The following is a 14968-nucleotide window of genomic DNA, read 5'->3' as shown; positions in this document are numbered from 1 at the left end:
TGGGGCAGGGGAAGAGGAAAGATTGAAGGAGAGAAGGTGGTGGTCAGAGAGAGGGAAGGGAGAGTTGGAGAAGTCAGAGAGATCACATCGATGAGAGAAGACAAGATCAAGGGAGTGACCAAGGCAGTGGGTGGGGGAGAAGGTCCACTGAGTGAGGCCAAGGGAAGAGGAAAGGGCAAGAAGTTTGATGGAGGCAAGGTCAGAGGGGAGATCAATAGGGATGTTTAAGTCGCCAAGTATGATAGAGGGGAGATCAGAGGACAGGTAGTGGGGAAGCCAGGATGCGAAGTTGTCGGGAAAGTGGGAAGAGGGGCCGGGGGGGCGGTATAGGACTGAGACACGGAGGTGAATGGGGGAGAAGAGGCGGATGGAATGGACTTCGAAGGAGGAGAAGGAGAGGGACGGTTCGGAGGGAATGACCCGAAAAGTGCAATTGGGGGATAGGAGGAGTCTCACTCCCCCACCTGGACCGTCATCCGGTCTGGTGGAGTGGGTGAAGGTGAGACCACCATGGGAGAGAGCGGCGGGGGAAGCAGTGTCAGCAGAGGAGAGCCAGGTTTCGGTGATAGCAAGGAGGTTAAGAGAGTTGGAGATGAAGAGGTCATGGATAGGCGGCAGTTTGTTGCATATAGATCTGGAGTTCCAGAGGGCACAGGAGAAGGGGAGGGAGGAAAGGGGAGTGATGTGGAGGAGAGTGGCGGGGTTGGTGGAGCGAGGGGGAGCGTTAATGTAGGGGCGGGGGCTAGGGGAGAGGATGGGAATAGGGCAGGAGCGTGGAGGCATGATGCTAGAAAGGAGATAAGGGTGGAGGAGGGGTGAGAGAGCCAAGGTGGAAGAGGCAGGGGAGGAGTCAGAAAGGACAATAGTAGGTAGCAACAAAGAAATAGAACCAAAGAAAAAGTAAAATACCAGCAGAGGTGTGGACAACAATGGCAAACAATAAAGCTAAACAATAGTGCAGTAGGCAGGTAATAAAAAATAACAGTGATAAAAGTAAAAGAAATAGACTGTTAATAAGAAGAACAAAAGTAATAAAAATAAAGAAAATAGAATTTCAGGCGAAACAATTAGGTAACAATGAAGAAATAAGACAGTAAAGTATCTGCAGAGGTGTGGACCACAATAGGCAAACAATGGTGCAAAACAATAATGCAGTATGCTGGTAATAAAATGAATAAAAGTGATAAAAATAAAAGTAATAGACTGGTAATAATAAGAGCAAAAGTAAAAAAAGGTAAAGAGAGAATTACAAGGCAAAACAATTAGGTAACATTAAAGAAATAAGGACAGAGTAAAATACCAGGCAAAGACAGTGGGAGATGCAAAAAGAGCAAAAAAAGAGCAAATTAGCAATGCTGAGGGAACAATACCAGGCAGGGAGGACAGGGAACACTAGATGGAGGTGGTGTGTGATCGCGGGTAGTCCAGAACAGGAGAGTCCACAGGGGCGGTGCCTTCAGGGTGGTGAGCAGGAGCACCGGCAAGTCCAAGGGGAAGGATTCGGTGGGTCAAAGGAATGGGGCAGAAGAAGCGACGGGTGCAAGTAGGTCCAGGAGAGTGTCCAGGGGAACAAGGAGAGTCCTGGGTTGGTGGGAGAGAGTAGGAGAGACGGAGGGGGTTCACTGAGCGTCCGTGGGGACTGGCAGCGGCATCAGAGAGAGACACAGGGCCAGGGAGTGGAGGGCAGCAGGCCCAAGCCGCAGCTTGTCGTGACTGATTCCGGCTGGGCGGGGGAGGTGCAGAAAGCGGAAGGCAGCATCAGGAGCCTGGTCGACGAGAAGCAGTGGCAGGAGGCAGCAGGACTTCGGAGCAGGAGACAGGAGGAAGAAGGCCGAATCCACGTCCTGGAGTGGCAACGCCGTCGGGATCAGAGCAGGAGGAGGCGGCAGTAGCAGAAGGAAGAAGGCCGGATCCACGTCCTTGAGTGGCAGCGTTGTCGGGAGGCCCAGACCGCGTCCTGTAGTGGCAGCGCCACGGACAGCAGGCAGCAGGAGTACAGGTGAGTAGAACGCCCGGAGAGAAGGCCCGAGCCGGGGGTTGCGGTAAGTGACGGCCGATGGACGGAGCACTCAGGAGGACCACAATAACCGCCCATGGATGGGTAGGCTAGCAACAGAGGCAGGCAGCACGGAAGGCGGCATCTCCATGGGCATAATGCGGGGCCCAGAATAGAAAGCAGGCTGGACTCCAGCGGAGAGCTCGCAGGGCACGTCTGCCCTAAGCAGGAACAGGAAGTTGAGAATGGTTAATTACCATTTTGGTACTGCAATATTACAAAGTTCACTCATTCTGCAGTATAAGTCCAGTGGTACTGCTATATTACAAAGTCCACTGATTCAGCAGTATAAGTCTAGTGGTACTGCTATATTACAAAGTTCACTGATTCTGCAGTATAAGTCCATTGGTACTGCTATATTACAAAGTTCACTGATTCAGCAGTATAAGTCCAGTGGTACTGCAATATTACAAAGTTCACTGATTCTGCAGTATAAGTCCATTGGTACTGCTATATTACAAAGTTCACTGATTCAGCAGTATAAGTCCAGTGGTACTGCAATATTACAAAGTTCACTTATTCAGCAGTATAAGTCCAGTGGTACTGCTATGTTACTGGCAGGAAAAAAAAGGCAGTTTGGAAGCCCCTGTACAAACTGGCTCTATTTTACCTGAGTTAACCCCCCTCCAGTGTGTACTCGGAAAGAGCTTTTAGTGCAGCGGGGAACCTGGTCAGTGAGCGGCGAAGGAGGTTGCTTCCTCAGAACGTTGAAAAAATGATGTTCATAAAAATTAATTATCAATTCCTCAATCAAGTACAGCACTGCCCTCCAGATAGTACAGAGGGACCTGTGGTTGTGGAGTCCAGCGGGGACGAATTGATAATGTGTGAGGAGGAGGAAGTACACACTGTAGGGGGAGAGGAATCAGAGGTTGAGGATGAGGACGACATCTTGCCTCAGTAGAGCCTGTTTAGTCTGTACAGGGAGAGATGAATAGCTTTTTTGGTGTGGGGGCCCAAACAAACCAATCATTTCAGCCACAGTTGTTTGGTAGACCCTGTCGCTGAAATGATTGGTTTGTTAAAGTGTGCATGTCCTATTTCAACAACATAAGGGTGGGTGGGAGGGCCCAAGGACAATTCCATCTTGCATCTCTTTTTTTGCCATTATGTGACCATTCAACAGTCATTTGCCATGAGCACAAAGTAAAACAAAATTAAAACAAATTCAACAAATTAAACCAAAAGTAAAATGCCAAGAGGTATTGACGTGCTTGAACTACTGTAGTGTTTATAGCTTATAAACACTACACTTGAAAGCTTGAGCCTTTAAATGAAAAAGTCACTCTTCATTGCACGAATATTTGCAACAGGGACAATTTTTTGGTTAACAAAGTCAACAAATAACACTTCGACGCTGTCTGTCTTTCACATACTTGATGGGATCTCAATGATGAATGCTCTGTACCATGGTCGTCTAAAACAAGAGTTATTGACGTGCTATAACTACTGTAGTTTTTATAAATTATAAACACTACACTTTAAAGTTGGCGGAGGTATTGTGGCCCCGGTACCAAATTGGGTACCGGGGCCACTCCACTATGCAGTCCAGATAGAGGCGTATCAGATATTAAACACGTTGACTGTTGCTGCCAAATCATAAATTAATGAAAATGACCTGTCATCGTCAAAAACAAGAGGTATTGACACGCTCAAACTACACCCTATATATGCTGCAGAGGATGTAGGAGCAGGCAGCTGTGCAGTGGAATTCAGACCATTTGAAGGCGGAGGTATTGTGGCCCCGGTACCAAATTGTGTACCGGGACCACTGCACTATGCAGTCCAGAAAGCTACCTCGGTGAAACGTTTTGGACTAAAACAATATTGTGAGGTGTGAGGTGTTCAGAATAGACTGGGAATTAGTGGAAATGATTGTTATTGAATGTTATTGAGGTTAATAATAGCGTAGGAGTGAAAATAAACCAAAAAAAACTTGATTTTAACACTTTTTATGTTTTTTTCAAAATAAATCCGAATCCAAAACCTTAAATCCAAACCAAAACCTTTCATCAGATGTTTTGCGAAACAAATCCGAACCCAAAACCTCAAGCAAATCCGAATCCAAAACACAAAACACGAGACACCAAAAGTGGCCGGTGCACATCCCTAATATACACCTTGGCCACGTTCAGCACAGAAAGGGGACGGGCTTATTATGTCATGCTTTTGGATTATAAATGTTGGGAGGTATACATTTATGTTGTATAGTAAATTTATAAAGAACACAAGGTATTAAAAAAAGTTTTTGTTTTGTTTTTGCATAGGGTGTTTAGATTCATAAGTAGCACCATTATTCCTGCTAATGTAATGTAATTGTAGCAGCCATATTGGGCACACTATGTAAAACATTCCGAACAAAAAGCTTAAACTATAATGCAAAGACGACATATATACCTTACAAAGTCTCCCAACTGGTCCGAGACAGCCCAGTCTCTCTTGGTATGGTCCAGGAGCCAACCGCAGCAGCTCCATTTCGTCAATCTTAGAATGTACAGCAGCCGCAGTGCTGCTGTACATCAGGCTGTCAAATTTTGTTAGGGGGTGGGTGCGTGCCTGCGTAGGGGGGAGAAGAATCGGATCACCTGTCAGATCCTATCAGCGTGTGGCAAGCGGCGGGGGGCCCTCAGAGAGAGGAGGGCCCCCTGTGGCCACCCCCCTTTTAATCCAGCGATGCTGCAATCGCATTCAGCTGCCTGGCTGTCACAGTGACAGCCAGGCAGCAGCGCGGACGCCGGGAACTGGAGAACAGCGGGACCCCTGTAAGTCTGTGCCGCCGAGCCCCCTAGTGAGCCCGGGCCCGGTACAACAGTACCCCCCGTACCGCCCTGATGGTAGCCCTGGTCCTTGGCACTACTTGTAAAGGCAGTAATTTCACACTCCTTTCACAAATTATAAACTGCTTTATATTTGTGAGAATTTTATTCATTTTTGTTTTTTTATTCCTTGGATAGAAGGCAATATAGATCATATAAAGTGCAGCTATCTCGAAACGCTATATGCATACAGACCCCTCACAGAACACATTAGAGGTCACATTCAAATGTTAAAAATATGTCCAGTGCCCTCTGACTCTCATGATTAATTTAAGACATAAATGTATCTGGAATTAACTGAATGTTAGGAGAAAAAATGAAAAGTTTAAATTGATGAAAGTGTGGACCTTAAGCAATTTCCAACCAGAACCACAATCTCACAATAACAGCATAATTAAATTTCAAAAACTGGAGTGTGGTCATGCTAATGCCAACTGGAAGAATTTATGCAAAAGTTCATACATAAACTTATTTTAAACTTTGAACTGACCACACTGCCAATTTTTTATTGATCATCTCCATCTGTTTCTGGGTAAATGACAGCCAGATGACAGACTATACATAATATTTGTTGCACTGAAATAATACATTTATTATAATCAAATTAGTTATGTTTGGATATATCATTGAATTTTTCACTAGCAAAACATATGATATCTAAAAGATAAGAAGTCACATGAAACGAAAGTTGACACAGCATTGCGGCAGCACTTTTGGCAGTTGCCACCACCAACAGGGACCAAACACAGGATAAGATCAGGGACACAAAGCATAAAAAATCATATCATATGACCAGATGCTATTTGAAAAATGGCCTTTAAATTCTTAATGGCTTTGTACTTTGTGATTGTAATCTTCTGTGTATCTGTTTACTATGAAATAGTAGTCACAGTCTATTTCTGGGCTGTTGTCAAGAGCCAGTAAGTTCCCAGATTTTGTTGAAATATGCGATTATCTATTAAGTAGTTAAAGCTGCCAAAATCAGTTACCCTTTTCCACTATAGCCTCAAAACTCTACGCTATGTCTATTGTATGTCATATAATAATAATAATAATAATAATAATAATAATAATAATAATAATAATAATTTAGTCATGAACATTCCGTCTCCCGGTGGACCAACAAAGCAACCAAGAAACCACAGACAGCATCTTCCTTATATCTGGATGTCCAGAAAATCTGTTATCTTGTAGACAGTACCTTCAGTCTATAGGTTTTGGGAACAAACAACAATCCCCCAGGAACTTCATGTGTCACAGAAACTTAAGATTGCTGTAACGACTTAGACAGATCAGGAGACAATGCAGACAAGATAACAGAATCAGGAATAATATAGAAGTCCCTAACAATATTCTTTTGCCTACTATATAAACTTCTAGAAAGTGCATCTGCCTGCATTCTTAGTACCTGGGCGAAATTAAATGACAAAATTAAATCTAGTAAAGAACAGTAATCATCTCTCTTTTCGAGGTGTAAGTCTCTTGGCAGTACTAATATATTCCAAATTTGTATGGACTGTGAGGATGTTTACCTTATGCTCCACACTCTCCAACCAATGGCACCACTCCTTAAGGACCCATTTAACTACTAGTAACTTTCTAGAAAAGTATGCACAGGGATGCAACTTAAAATCTACTGGATCACTTCATGACAAGACAGCCACTGTTCCTACATCGGAGGCGTCTTTAAAGTCCCAAATGCCTCTAAAGCTAGTGGTGACCAATCAGATGTGTCACAATGCAGGAAAATACAGGAATAAACTGTCTGTAATAATTTGCGAATCTCTGGAATCTCTAAACAGACTTGAGATTGGTAGAATGCTCCCAATAAATAATATTTAAACTAGTTCAATGCTAAAGCCTTGGTCTGAAATTATGTAAGAAATATATTTTGCACTCCTCAAATACACATTTCTCTCTCTTGACCTATAATTTTTGCTGGAGGTTACACTCCAATACTTGACACACCTGAAACCTGTGCTCGGCCAGAGACTTAGACTAAATCAAATTATTATGTAGAGAAAGTACTATGAATTGTCCCTGGAAATCATGCAAGGCATCCTTAATTGGATTTTTAAAAACAGCAGGAGCATTACTAAGGCCAAACAATATCACCAAATACTCGTAATGTTCAGTGTTGGTATTAAAAGCTGTCTTCCATTCATCACCCTCCTTAATTCTAATCAAATTAAAGGCATCTCTCAAATCAATCTTAGAGAATATCTTAGAGACCCGCAATTGGTCAAAAAGCTTAAAGGAAAGGGATACTGCTTTTTTATGTCTATTTTAATAAGCTCTTGAAATCTATGCAGGACCGTAGCCCCTCATCATTTTTGTCAACAAATAGAATCCAGCCCCTACTAGTGATTTAGATGGCCGTATGAAGCGTTTCTTAAGATTTTGTTTAATGTCGGAGTTCTTTACAGTAAGGGCAGTCAAGATATGGAATTCACTGCCAGGGAAGGTTGTGATGGTAGATTCAATAGATATGTTTAAGAAAGGGTTAGACAAATTTTTAGCGGAAATGTGTATCCAGGGATACGAGCATTAATTAAAATGAAGTATAGTAGTGGATATAGGGTAAAAATAGGACTGCAATATTGGGTCTCGGGGGATTTTCACAATTGAAACAGATTGGCGGTTGCTTACTCTGGATCAATTTCAAATATAAGTGCAGAATCGCAGGAGATCCAAAACAGGTTGAACTTGATGGACTGGTGTCTTTTTTCAACCTCATCAACTATGTTACTATGTTATGCTACTATGTATTCCTCCATGGACCTGGTCTCAGAGACTGAGAGAGAATAAAGCCTGGCTTTGAGCAAGTGTGCCCCAAATATCAAGTCTATATCACAGTTATAGTCTCTATGAGGAGGCAACACATCAGCTGCAGTTAACTACGGACATCAGAAGACTGGATATAGGGTTCAGGTGAGTCAAAAGTTTCAGGTACAAATGTGCATAGTGAAATGTGAAGACATTCTATGTGACAGGAATCCCTCCACTGTTCAATTTATTTGGATCGCCAATTAAGCAGAGAATTATATTCCTCAAGCCAGGAGTACCTCAGGGTTATAGGCAATTAAGGGCTGTTGATCAGCAAGAACGAGATCCGTCCTGCTTCCTTTCAGGGAAATTTTTCTTCTGCAGGCAGCAAAATGCCATAATGTCTACTAGCTCGGCAGTATAAATATAGATTGTGATGATTGTGATAGGTGCCCATCACTGGAAATCAGAGCAATATTCATCTACTAGTAGGTTACCTTGTTTCATTAGGTATAAATGAGTCGGCTGATGCCCTTCTGTCAGGATCATCACATAAAATAGACAAGGCCGTAAAATGGCTTCTACTGACTGTAGTGTAGGATCATCTCAAGGTAAGGAAAATGCCCAGGATTGAAGATCACCGTGTAACGGGGAGATAATCAGTCCAACATGTTGTACTTGTGAACCAGAGGAAACAGAATGGAGCTTGAAATATAACTTGCAATTGTGCATAAAGTTGTTGCATGAAAGTCAGGTAAAAGCAACAGAAATAGATAACACTTTCCAATAACAGCTCAACAGAGGAACTAAGCAGTGGGAGTCAGTAATATAAAGACAATATAAGCTATACTGACATTTTTTTAAAAAACAGGTCTTAAGATCAGAAAAATAAAGTAAGTTCTTGCTTGAATACAGTAACCTTATATTTTGCTTAGAAATTAAGCATAAAATGTAGTTTTTGTTGGAGATCACTGTGTTAAGCTAAAAACTTAGATTTATTTAACTGGAGTTTGGTGTTCTTCAAATCCAACTTGTGGTCATAATGCTCCGATGGTCCAGCACTGCTCTGATGTTTGCAATTACCACTTTTCAATTTAAGGGAGATAGTAATGTTACCTATGTTCCTTCCCTTCCATGTGACGTTACCAATCACAGAATAAAGAACATATACAACACTGCTGTCTGATAAAATAAGTTATCCTTTACTAGCAAAGAACAGCTGAAGACTATTGGAGTCATCAGAAACATACTGAATTGGAGAAATATGACATTCTATATAAGTTAAAACTATATTTTGACAATGTTCCCTGGAGAAAATTGGACACAACTTGCTTTGTAACTGATTTCCCACATTTAGTCCCACGTTCTAAATTGGTTCTTCCATTTGCCAGATACAATAACATTTCCTACATGAATTTCTTCTCTAGCTAGGTTTCTCCTTCCCAAGACACATCTTTGTCTTCAATTGAACAATTCTTTCCAAAACAGAAGGAACTTCTGGTGAAGCCATTTACACAGTAGTCCTTTGAGTCACTGCCCCACCTACTAATTCTCATAGTTTTGTGGTAAGGGAGGGTGCTTGAATTTATTTTCTAGCTGTTGGAATTTATATATCTCTAATTTTACTACTTTCCAGTTCTGTTTCTTAGTTAGATGCCTACTTTGATTATACTTTTGATTTTGATTCTTTTGGCAATAATGTTATGGCTGCCCATAACAGTAATATTTCATGAGCCCCATTTCACTAGATCATAAGCTCTGTCATTCATTTTGTCCTCTCTACCTTTTGTTTTTACTTCACTTAATTTATTTTGTCTACCTTGCATGTCCCTGCTTTATGGATGCCTTTTTTTCCATTGTACGGCACTGCAGAGCAAAGGTGTCTTATAAATTAATGAGTACAATAATAATAATTCACCAACATATTCTTGTTACATTTTAATACAAATTAACTTTTATTGAATTTTCTCTGTTATTATGATCTACTGTTTTTTTTTAACACAACCCACAAAATTGTGTCTCAATAAAGAAACCTTAGTACCAAAGTATCTCAATTTGATAAGGATGACAAAGAATTAATTATTAAAACTCTTTTTTATTGATGAAGACTTGAAATGTACTAATGAAGTCTGGCATATCAGACAGAGTGGTTTGCCTTTGCGTTCAATGAAAAAACATAAACTTTCCCATTCCGCTAAGAATGTTCTGTGTTTATCCTTGTATTTGTGCTTACTTTTACATTTATATTCCATAAATATGGAATATAAAGAGAGGGTTAGCAATAATCAGAGGGTTAACAATAGCATGCACTGCAAGTGAAAAAGAAAATATTGAACATTGCCAAAGTGTTCACAATAATCATCAAATCAGCACAGCTCTGCATAGAACAGCCCTTACTAAAAAGAGGGTACCACTGCACTAGGTATTGCTATTCCAGTATCATAATATAATTATAAAGGTTGGAATGGTTTACTGGGTGGTGCACTATTACACAAATAGCTAATATTGAAGCATGAAGAAGATAGAAAGAATTGTGTATTGGAAGGCACTCAGCGATCTTCTTGTTAAAGATGAAAAGCTTGTACTTTATTGATATACTTTAAAATATTAATATATACCTCCTAATTGAATAGCGAAATGTTTAAGTGACTAAAGTGAATTAAAATAGCAAATTAAATTGCTATGCCCTGCTACTTATTATCAATATATATAAAGATAATCAGTGTATAATAATCACTCCTATTATAAATATATTTGACTACCTAAGATACCATTTCAACTGAAAATGTGTGATGTGTGTACTATAGTCACCTTGATTGAAACCAATGGTCATATGATTATAGTTGACACAATTTATAAGGTAATGAGCTTATATGTTGACTCAGACCTCTGGTGATTATTTGACTGTGAGGAGCGCTTTATTATATAAGTATACCCCATATACAATCACATCAATAAACATTCATGTTTATATAAGCTCACACAAAGTTGAGCATTAATATATATTGTTAAGTAGTATTACTGGGGCTAAAAGAAACTCTGACTAGTAATTAATTGGTTGTATAATCTAGTAATCCTTGGTCCCTGTAATCTTCTTAAATAGTTACTGAACTGCTAGCAATCAGGCACCTGATATGTCTGTTAGTTCACCTACTAAATAGTGGTAGTGCCGTTTGGCAGTCATACACACACACACACACACACACACACACACACACACACACACACACATTTAGGTTATTAAATGACCCATACACGGGTGGGTGATAGCTAGGTTACTTATTATTAATAAAGGTAGCAAGGAGTGAATGTTTGCAGTAGCAGGGTAAACGCCAACGCGCGTTTCGCTACATGCTTTTTCAAGGCAACCAGAAATGAGGGAGATTGAGAGTATTTATGCAGCTGTTCACGCCCACTGATCTGACGTGTCACTCTACATTATTATTATTATTATGTGTAGCCATTCCCAATGATAGAGGATTGGGGGATCTATATTTCCCGTTATCAGCATGTAATCAAACAGTATGTGAGTACTGAATTGAGATTTCTTGAACTGTATCAGTTTATTTAAAATCCTACAGAAGTCTAAATAAGGAAATTAATCTCCGTATAATATGGTAAGTATATGATGATAATTGATCCTATAACTTGTAAGAATTAAAATTAAAGCTTATTATACATTTGTGTTTAGGTGACACAGATTAGATAAAGTATGTTATTAATAATTACTAAACTAGTGACATAATCCAGCGATGCTTAATCCCATTAACTCAATTAATATATTCCCTGAACATATATTTTATAATGTGTAAAGCTCTTCTGGTATTTGTATATTCTAAATTAAACTGGATTAAGATTTGTCCACATTGAACCCTTCAAGATCTAAATGGATCAAAATGGAGAAGATATATAGTGAAAATAAAATAAATAAAATAAAAGTGATAAATATGAAGCCCATACATTTTAAGCTATATGAATTAATAAATTGTGAAATCAACAATTAGATGAGCCCATGTTAAAACTAAGAAGAGGGCATTTAAGGTGAAACATTTGGACTACATATGGTCCCAATAATATAATTACTTTATTAAGTGAACAAATATTAAAAGTGATTAGAAATTGGTATAAAACTATACCTACAGATTGTGAAAATATGGATAAATCTTATATAGAAAGATAGACACATAACGAGCAATATAATTCTCCTCATAAATAGACCACAAAGTTATTGGAATCGTTAAGCCCATTTGGGATCAAACTATTCATCATAAAAATTTGTCTTGCTTCTCGTTTAAGGAGTTCCTGTTGAAAATTACCACCACGGATTCCCAATGAGACCTTTTCCATGGCAAAACCTAATAATTGTTTGGGATTACTGTTATGATGTAATAAAACATGTTTTGCCACAGTGGTCAAAGGTTTGAATTTGTCCTTATCCCGAGAGGCATTTTTAATATTGTTTACGTGTTCTAAGAGGCGTTTCTTGAACGGCCTACTTGTCATACCAATATATTTCAACCCACACGGGCAAGTTAAACAGTATATCACACCGATAGAATTACAATTCAGAAACTCAGTTATTCGCCAAGTTTTAGAATAACGGTCAGTATATTCTTTAGTTTGTATACAATACTCACACGCCTTACACGTGCCACATTTAAAGACTCCTATAGTTGTCTTAGGAATCTTGTTATGGGAACTAAAATGGCTGTGCACTAATTGGTCTTTAAGATTTCTAGATCTTCTCCAAGACATGAAGACTTTGTTGGGCAAAATCTGATTTAGATCCTCATCTAATAATAATACATTCCAATGTTTCTGAAAGATCTCTGAAATGTCCTTCCATTCATTACAGAATGATCCAATCATTCTAACTCCAGAGTCCTGAACTTTATTTTTTGCAGATGGATAAATTAATGATTCTCTATTTGTTTGTTGGACCGAGTGTACTGCTTTCTGTATAATTTTATTACTGTACCCCCGCCGTTTTAATCTTGTCTGCAATTCCTGACATCTAACTTGAAAAGTATTCTCATCTGAGCAGTTACGTTTTGTCCTAAGAAGTTCACCCTTAGGGAGACCTCTAAGGACAGGGGGAAAATGGGAGCTGGTGTAATGTAACAGACTGTTCGTAGCTGTGGACTTCCTATAGACATCAGTACAAAGTCTACCTTCTCTATTAATTTGTATTTTTAGGTCAAGGAAATTTATAGTGTTTTTATGAATATCTGAAGTCAATTTCAAATTGAGATTATTGTTATTAAGAATTCCAATGAATTCCTGGAACATATTTTCCTGACCATCCCATAATATTAATATGTCATCTATATAACGAAGCCATAACAATATATGGCTCGTATACTGTTTATTATCATCATTAAATACAAATTGTTGTTCCCACCAGCCGAGAAAGATGTTAGCATACGTCGGTGCACAAGATCTGCCCATTGCAGTCCCTCTGATCTGGAGATAAAATGTATCCTCAAATAGAAAGTAGTTCTTTGTCGAGACAAAGTCAAGAAGTTCAATCAAAAATGTATTGAATTCACTCTGGATCTTCATGTCTAAAAAATGTTGAACTGCCTGAATGCCATATTGATGTAATATATTAGTATACAGGGATTCCACATGAAGGGATGCCAACATGGTTTCACTATTGACTAATAAATCATTAATTTTAGATAGTACATCCAAAGTATCTCTTGTATATGAGGGTAAACTAGTTACAAATTCACGTAAATGTTGGTCTACAAACTGACTGGCTTTTTCAGTCAAACTTCCAACCCCTGAGACTATGGGTCTCCCTGGTGGAACTTTGTCATTCTTATGAATTTTCGGTAGAGCATATAAAGTTGGAATAATTGGGTTTGCTACCTCAAGGAAATCAAAGTCCATTTTCGATATTATTCCATTGTTGAAGGCTCGTTTTATTAAATTCATATACATTGACAGAAAGTTAGCAGTGGGGTTAAAAATAAGTCTTTTGTAGCATAAGGGATCATCCAATTGGCGATATATCTCAGCCTTATACATTGATATTGGCCATAGGACAATATTCCCCCCTTTATCCGAGGGTTTGATCACTATGTCCTTCCAAGATTCTAAATCCCTTAAAGCATTCCTCTCTTGTACATTGAGATTACATTTAGATTGTGAATATTTGATTTTACCCATTAATTTGTCAAGATCCCTTGATACCAAATCCCTGTATATTCTAACTTGTGGGCATGTTGACAGGTCAGGAGAAAATCTAGATTTCTTCTTCAGTTGTAACTTTGCTGTATTTGTAACCGTTAATAAACATTGACCAGAATTAGTGTCTAATTCTTGTAAAGTTTGTAAAGCTTGTCTCTCCTCCTCAGTTTCTAGACTGAGTATTTGTACAGTAGCATCATTCATATCAGGATTGAGTCTCTTTTTATTACTAAAAAATTTTTTAAGGAGAAGTTTTCTAGTAAATAACACAAGGTCTTTTTCCCATTCAAATCTGTTGAACGTTTTATTTGGGGAAAAGGTTAAACCCTTACTCAATACTTGAATATGTGGTTTGTCTGACAAATTTATAATTCTCAGTGTCCTCCATTATCTCTGTCGTCTGTTGTTCCTTCGAAACGTTTGGAGACCTTCTAATCCTTCCATCTGCACAGCCCTTACCTATTGCAATGTGTGGTGGAGAACAGTTCAAAGGGCTGATGGTAGTCTGATTCTTCACAGTAGATCATGCTGCTATCACACCCACAATCGCTGAAGAAAACTGTTCAACTGAAGAATAAATAAAATCATAAATGTCCAACATGAACCTGAGACCTCCTAGCATGCCCCTTACATCTTACATTTACGTTCATTGTTTACAGAGAGTTACAATATACTGGAAGCAAAATGAATATATCGGACATTGACAAAATGTTCACAATGATTATCAAATCAGCACATTTCTTACCTCAATTTTGTGTCTGGTGGTTGAGGGTACTAATGGTCTGATTCTTCCCTGGTACGATTCTTCCCTAATCTGATTCTTTGCAGTATATCATGCTGCTATCACATCCACAGTTACTGAAGAGAACTGTTGAACTGAAGAAAAAAAGAAGTCATATATGGCCAACATGAACCTCCCACATGCCCCTTATATTTTACATTTACATTCATTGTTTATAGAGGGTTACCATACACTGCAAGTGAAAAAGAACATATTGGCCATTGCCAAAGTGTTCACAATAATCATCAAATCAGCACAGCTCTGCACAGCTCTGCACAGCTCTGCACAGCTCTGCACAGCTCAGCTCTTACCTAACTGCAGTGTCTGGTGAGGGAGAGTACAAAGGGCAACTAG

The 14968-nt window shown here is 39.2% G+C and overlaps 1 protein-coding gene across 1 annotated transcript in view; it reads left to right on the top strand.

The window, feature by feature from the left end:
- ADCY2 (adenylate cyclase 2) overlaps positions 1–14968 on the top strand; it is a 1242889-nt gene that overhangs the window by 168374 nt on the left and 1059547 nt on the right. The window lies entirely within an intron of this gene.

The sequence above is a fragment of the Mixophyes fleayi genome, chromosome 5 (assembly GCF_038048845.1).
Source record: "Mixophyes fleayi isolate aMixFle1 chromosome 5, aMixFle1.hap1, whole genome shotgun sequence".
Taxonomy (NCBI): Eukaryota; Metazoa; Chordata; class Amphibia; order Anura; family Limnodynastidae; genus Mixophyes; species Mixophyes fleayi.
Note: the sequence above shows the minus strand (reverse complement) of the source record. Positions and strands in the feature narration are given on the sequence as shown.